Genomic DNA, 5,984 nt, shown 5'->3' with positions numbered 1-5,984 from the left:
GCCGATCAGGCCACTGGACTGGCTGCAACGGAGAAAATGCAGGTTTAGCAGACTTCTCAGCTGCCTGACATATATGGCAGTTGTAAACTGCATGCTCGAGCTGCTTGTCTAAGGCTAGCCACCAGTACCTGTCTCGGAGATTCTGTTTGGTGCGAACAATGCCTGGATGGGCCTCATTGGCAAGCTGTATTAGCTTGCTACGGGAAGAAGCAGGAGGAATCACGCGTTCATCGCGGAAAAACAAGTCCTCGACACAAGACAGCTCCTGTCGGACTGCGAAGTAAGGCAAGAATTCAGAAGCAAGAACACATTTGGAAGGCCATCCTTCACGTAAATATTTGAGAACTTGAGACAAAGTGGAATCTGCAGCTGTAGCTGCCTGAAGCTCAGCTTTAGTAGTGCAGGAAGTAACTAACGAAACAACTTCCTCATCTCGCTCTTCAGTAACCGGTATCTGAAGAGGAAGGCGCGACAGTGCATCAGCAACCACGTTATTAGAACCTTTACAATATTGAACACTGAAATTATAAATAATGAGTTTGGCACACAGACGGGAAATGCGAATGGGGCGGCGGCCTTCGGATCCTGCAGAAAGAAGAGCAACTAGTGCTTGGTGATCTGTACGTAATGTGAAGTGCCGGCCCCACCAGTAAACATGCCATTCCTCACAGGCAAAAAGACACGCGAGAGCTTCACGCTCTCCTACTGAATATCTGCGTTCAGCGGGGTCAATGTACGAGATGCAAGAGCGATAGTGATCAGCTGATAACCTCTGAGTTGTTGAAACACTGATCCCAGTCCAACATCGGACGCATCCGTCGTGATGACGATGGGAAGCTTCTCATTGAAAATACTAACAGCTGGCTTTGAGGCCAGTATTGACTTAACTCGAATGATGCTCTGCTCAGCTTCAGCTGACTAATTAAAAGGCTATGCTTGACGAAGTAGAGTACGCAGTGGTTCAACAACATCAGCATGGTGAGGAACAAACTTGGCATAATAACCAACAAGACCTAAAAAATATTGCAAGGTTTCAGCATCAGTAGGCCGTGGGGCATTGACAATGGCCTGAACTTTAGATTCAACAGGTGTCAAGCCGCGGGAACTGACATTATGTCCTAGAAGTTGTAACTCATTCACAGAAAAAATGCACTTGTTACTAAGTTTCATACCACATTCACTGATGCGGTTGAGAACAGTATGCAAGTTAGCATCGTGCTCTTCGCAAATACGTCCCCACGCCAAAATGTCATCCAAGTAACAAAGGGCGCCATTACAACCCTTAAGAATAATTGACATCATTTTCTGAAACACTGCAGGGGCAGATGCAAGCCCGAAACACACGCGGCGAAACCGAAACATGCCTTCGTGTGATACAAATGTGGTTAAGTCTCTACTGCATTCAGAAAGTTCAACTTGGTGATAAGCGGACGCGAGGTCCAGCTTGGAGAAACATACCGCTCCAGAGAGCTGATGAAGCAGTTCTTCAATGTGAGGAAGTGGAAACCCGTCTACGACGATCGCCTTGTTCGGTTCTCGTAAGTCGACGCATAGTCGAAGGGATCCATCTTTTTTCTTGACGACGACCAGTGGAGAAACCCAGTCGGAAGCAGAGACAGGCTCGATGATTCCGCTGGCTTGAAGGCGAGACAGTTCCGCAGAGACTTGCTCACGGAGAAGAAGAGGAATGCGGCACAGCTTGGCACGCACAGGTCACACACCTGGTCGACGCATTACTTTATGCACAAAACCGCGCACACAACCCAGTTCACGGGTGAACAGGTGGTGCAATTCAGAAGGCACGTTGGCCGGAAGATCATCTTGGACGTCGACTTGAGCACACGTCATAGACGCACCGACGATGTTGATGGACAAAGCCCTGATGGCATCACGTCCCAAAAGCGAGCTGCCATTGGCAGTTACATAAAAAGTAATGGAAGCAGTGCGACTGCGATAGGAGACCTGAGCTGTAAAATGGCCTAAATTATCAATCGTTTTCTTGGAATATGTTTGTAGAACGATGTGTGAAGGCAAAAGCCGAATGTTGGAAAAATGACTATGAAAGTCAGCGGCACTGGTTAAAGAGACTGAGGCACCAGTGTCCACGAGAAATGACAAGGGCACATGGCCCACTGGAGCTATGATGCTGGGCTCGGACGTAGTGTGGAGGCCATCCACATTTAAAACAGTGACCGTATTGGTCTGTGCAGTGCTCGAAGGAGCGGACGAAGAAACTGGTTCAGGAAGATTTGCTGGACGAGAATTGCATACGGACTGAAAATGTCCGATTTTTCCGCACGCAAGACAAGTGCGGTTTCTCGCGGGACACTGCGCAAAGTTGGCTAAATGCCGAGCCGATCCGCAACGAAAGCAATGCGCGGTTGCGCTTGGAGAAAAAAATTGCGAACGCGAGTTAGGAGCTCGGTGCTGTTCCTGAAAACCAGAATTTGGTGTAATGGGGTCACCATATTGCCGGCTTCCTCGCCCCCGCGACGCAGAGAGGCCGCCATGTTGGCCGCCACGAAAGGACTGTGCAGGCGGGCGTTCATGTTGGCCGCCACGCCGAGACGAAGATGAAGGGCCGTTATGTTGACGCGTCCCGTGAAACAAAGAGCCGCCGCCTTGGCCCCCCGCAGCAGAAAGTTGCTGCACTGAATGCGGAGCGGATTGCTCCAACTGGGAGCGAATAAGCTCGTCCTCTCGCGCAATCGAGAGGGCTTCGGATAATGAAATCGAGGAGCCCTTTTGAAGCATGCGGCAGCGGACGTTTTGCGAGGCTACCCCGGTGAAAAGCTGATGGCGGATCATATCGTCCTCGAGCGCGCCGAAGCCGCACGACGCGGCGAGCGTTCGAAGAGAAGTATTGAACTCGGCGACTGGCTCGCCAGGCAATTGTCGCCTTTCTTGGAATTTTACGCGTGCGAGATAATCGCACGAGACATCTTTAAAATGCTCATCGAAAAGAGCAACAGCATTCTTGAAGGCATCGCCTGACGCTGGCATCGGCGACGCGTTGGTGGCGTCCAAAGTATAGAAGAGCTTTAACCCGGCAGGGGTACCAAGCCCGCGAGGCGGCTGAGGAGCTTGGCATCTCAGTCCCCACGTGGGAGCTGCCCGCAACACAGTGATCTGTGTTTTGGAGGACCAAATAAAAGTTTATCCAATCCAATCCAATCTAACCCGGCAGGGCCCAACGCGTTGAGCAGCAGGGCCTTGCGATGCTCGGGCTTGCTAGCGTCCTCCCCGGCCGCGTCTGCGTAGGCCTGAAACACTAATTTCCAGTCCGCCCACGGAAGTGGCGGGTCTCCGGGCGAATGAAGAAATAGGGGAGGTGGAATAGGAGATGCCATTTCAAGCAAGAATGGAGAGGTGCAGACGAGAAGAAAATGACGCCAGCACACTGTTTGAAGAAGACGACAGAGGCGGCGTAGCTGAATGAAAAAGGAATTGCCTGACTTCACACCAATTTATCTCGCAGAATTCCTGGCTATTACACTGGCTCTTCGAAAACTAAATTATCAGCAATCAAAAGCTATTATTATTTTGGATGCTTTGTCTGTATGTACACATCTAACGTCCGCAAAGAAGTCTCCTCTTCTCAGGATATTTTGGTCTCTCGTACCGCATAGCCTATCAGAAGTTCGATTTATTTGGGTCCCCGGGCATGCTGAAATTGAACTAAATGAAATTGCTGATTCGCTCGCTTCGGCATCTTTAAATTTCCCGGTGGTGCTAGTAGCTCCACAGTTTCCTCCACTGCCGAACGATTCAAACGCCTGTTAATCTTAAAAATCAACGAAACGTCGCTTCTACAATCTGAAGAATTTCGGCACTTGCAATTCCCACGGAACACCGCAAAATGCCTTTCCCGTCAATGTGACGTGACCCTCACAAGCTTTCGCTGTAGAGTTCCTCTGTTAAATTTTTATCTCAACAAATCAGGTTTTTCATTAACTAACCTATGTGTAGTTTGCTATGAACCGGAAACAATAGATCACTTTCTTCTCACATGCCGCCGCTTCACCTCACTGCGCCGAATGATTCTTGAAAGACCGATTGGTATGCTCGGATTACCAGTCAATACATCCACCCTATTATCGTTTGGAGCCAGTCAGTTGGGTGTGGGCCGCAGTGCTATTCTGTCAGCGCTACATAAATTCATTCAGGCAACCGGAAGGATACGCTGCTAGTGGTACTGCCAGATATATCCAATTTTTTCTCCCCCTTCCTCATTCTTGTTAATTTGTTTTATATATTCTGGTTTATCGCATTCTTCTGCAATTTTTCACGTTTTTTCAAAGGAACATTATTATGCTTCCTATCTAATTTTTCTTTATTTTTTTATTTTTTTAGCAAGCGTAGTAAAAATGATCTATTATGAGGTACAGTGTGGCAAATCCCCCCTGTGGGTATGATACAAGATCTCCTAGGAGACAAGACAAGACAAAAAGGAATGAAGCGACGCAGCACGCAGCAGCCACCTTGCTGGGAACAAAGAGCGTCTAGGGTTAGCAGGGTAGGTCCGTTAGAAGCAAGAAAAAGGCGAACACGGAGAACGAAATGGGTTCTTATCCCATCTTCGTCACCATTGCTGTGTTGGGGGCTGGCTGGTCCCGACGAAGCAGAAGAAGAAGACGGCCGATGGAGACGAACGCGGCCGGCGGGGACAACAATGGTGTTTTGATCTATGCAGCCACTACTGTGTATGCCTATACGAACTTTCCTGCATCTTCTTGTAGCTGCAGTAGCTGTTGATAGTTAAACGCTTCAAGTGGTATCAGCCTTGGGACCGGTGAATAAGAAGCACGAGAGCCGGGGCAGGAAAGAAGAGAATGATAAAATTAAAAATAAAGCAAATTAAGATGGATGCCAGTTCGTACTGAAGCTATAATGCTGTTCCGTTCTTTTAAGTAGGAACACTACAACGCTTACTGAAATTTCTGAAAAAAAAGAGGCATATAATAAGGCTATTGCAAGGAAACTAGGGATGAAGGGAGAATGTGAAATGCTTACATTATACACAATATACAACCTTACCTTGACAGAAAACTATCCCTAGCCAGGCAAGCCGACCAGGAAATCTCTAGAGAGGGTAACGGTTGGAAGCATTCGGACCCGCCGGACAACACATGGGTGGTCCTGACAAGGGCCGTTTGGTCAGAGTTCAGTGAGGGTGGAAGTTGGGTCGGGCAAATTGGTGACAGAACATCTTAACGTGTGAAGATGCACACAGAAACCAGGCATGTAAGGAGGAATATGATTTGACAGGCCAACCACTGCACTTGCATCCAGCTTATTTTGAAGGGAAAAAAGGTGGAGTTAATACACATGTGCACAAGTACACCACTTGCAACGAAGAGCTTTGCTCGTAACAATGCATAAAGTTGTTGCATGTGGTGCACTTATGTATGTAAGTGCTACCACTTCCCTTTTGCCCTTTAAAATAACCTAGTTGCAAGTACAGTGGGTTGGCCTGTCAAATCATATTTTCCCTCACATGTCTGGTTTCTGTGCGCTGCTTCACACGTTAAGAGAATCTAAAGCTGTCTTGGACCATGAAGAGAGAACAGACGAAGGTACTTGGACCATTCCCAGGATCTGTGGCCTTTAGTGTTGCAGTGGCTGCACTTCAGCACCCTGTAGTGGGCACCTGGCTCGCTGCGCCCATGCTACTGGATTCCGAGTCCAAAGTCTCGAACAAGAGAAACCACGATGATTTTGGCGAGCTGATTGATGCCTAGGGCTTTGTTTACATGGTATAGCCGTCAAATACGAAGATTGCACGTCGTGACTCTTTTGAATAGTTGAGAAAGCGATGCTGTGGAAGCAAAAAATTACTGTGATTAGGAAAAATGTGATGCATTAAGGCAAGAAAGAAAACATAGGTCAATTTACCTAGAGGCTCATTAGGGTGTCCTTCCCCACGGCAATCTTTAATAAAAGGTGAAAGATTGGTGCGGTTAGGTGAGGAAGGACCTGATGCG

General features: G+C 48.1%; 1 non-coding gene across 1 annotated transcript; it reads right to left on the bottom strand.

The window, feature by feature from the left end:
- Positions 1-5,854: 5,854 nt before the first annotated feature.
- Positions 5,855-5,984, bottom strand: LOC119170910 (U5 spliceosomal RNA). Its single transcript, XR_005109782.2, has one exon. It is a non-coding gene; the product is annotated as a U5 spliceosomal RNA (small nuclear RNA).

This window comes from Rhipicephalus microplus, chromosome 2 (assembly GCF_043290135.1).
Source record: "Rhipicephalus microplus isolate Deutch F79 chromosome 2, USDA_Rmic, whole genome shotgun sequence".
In the NCBI taxonomy this organism is placed as follows: domain Eukaryota; kingdom Metazoa; phylum Arthropoda; class Arachnida; order Ixodida; family Ixodidae; genus Rhipicephalus; species Rhipicephalus microplus.
Note: the sequence above shows the minus strand (reverse complement) of the source record. Positions and strands in the feature narration are given on the sequence as shown.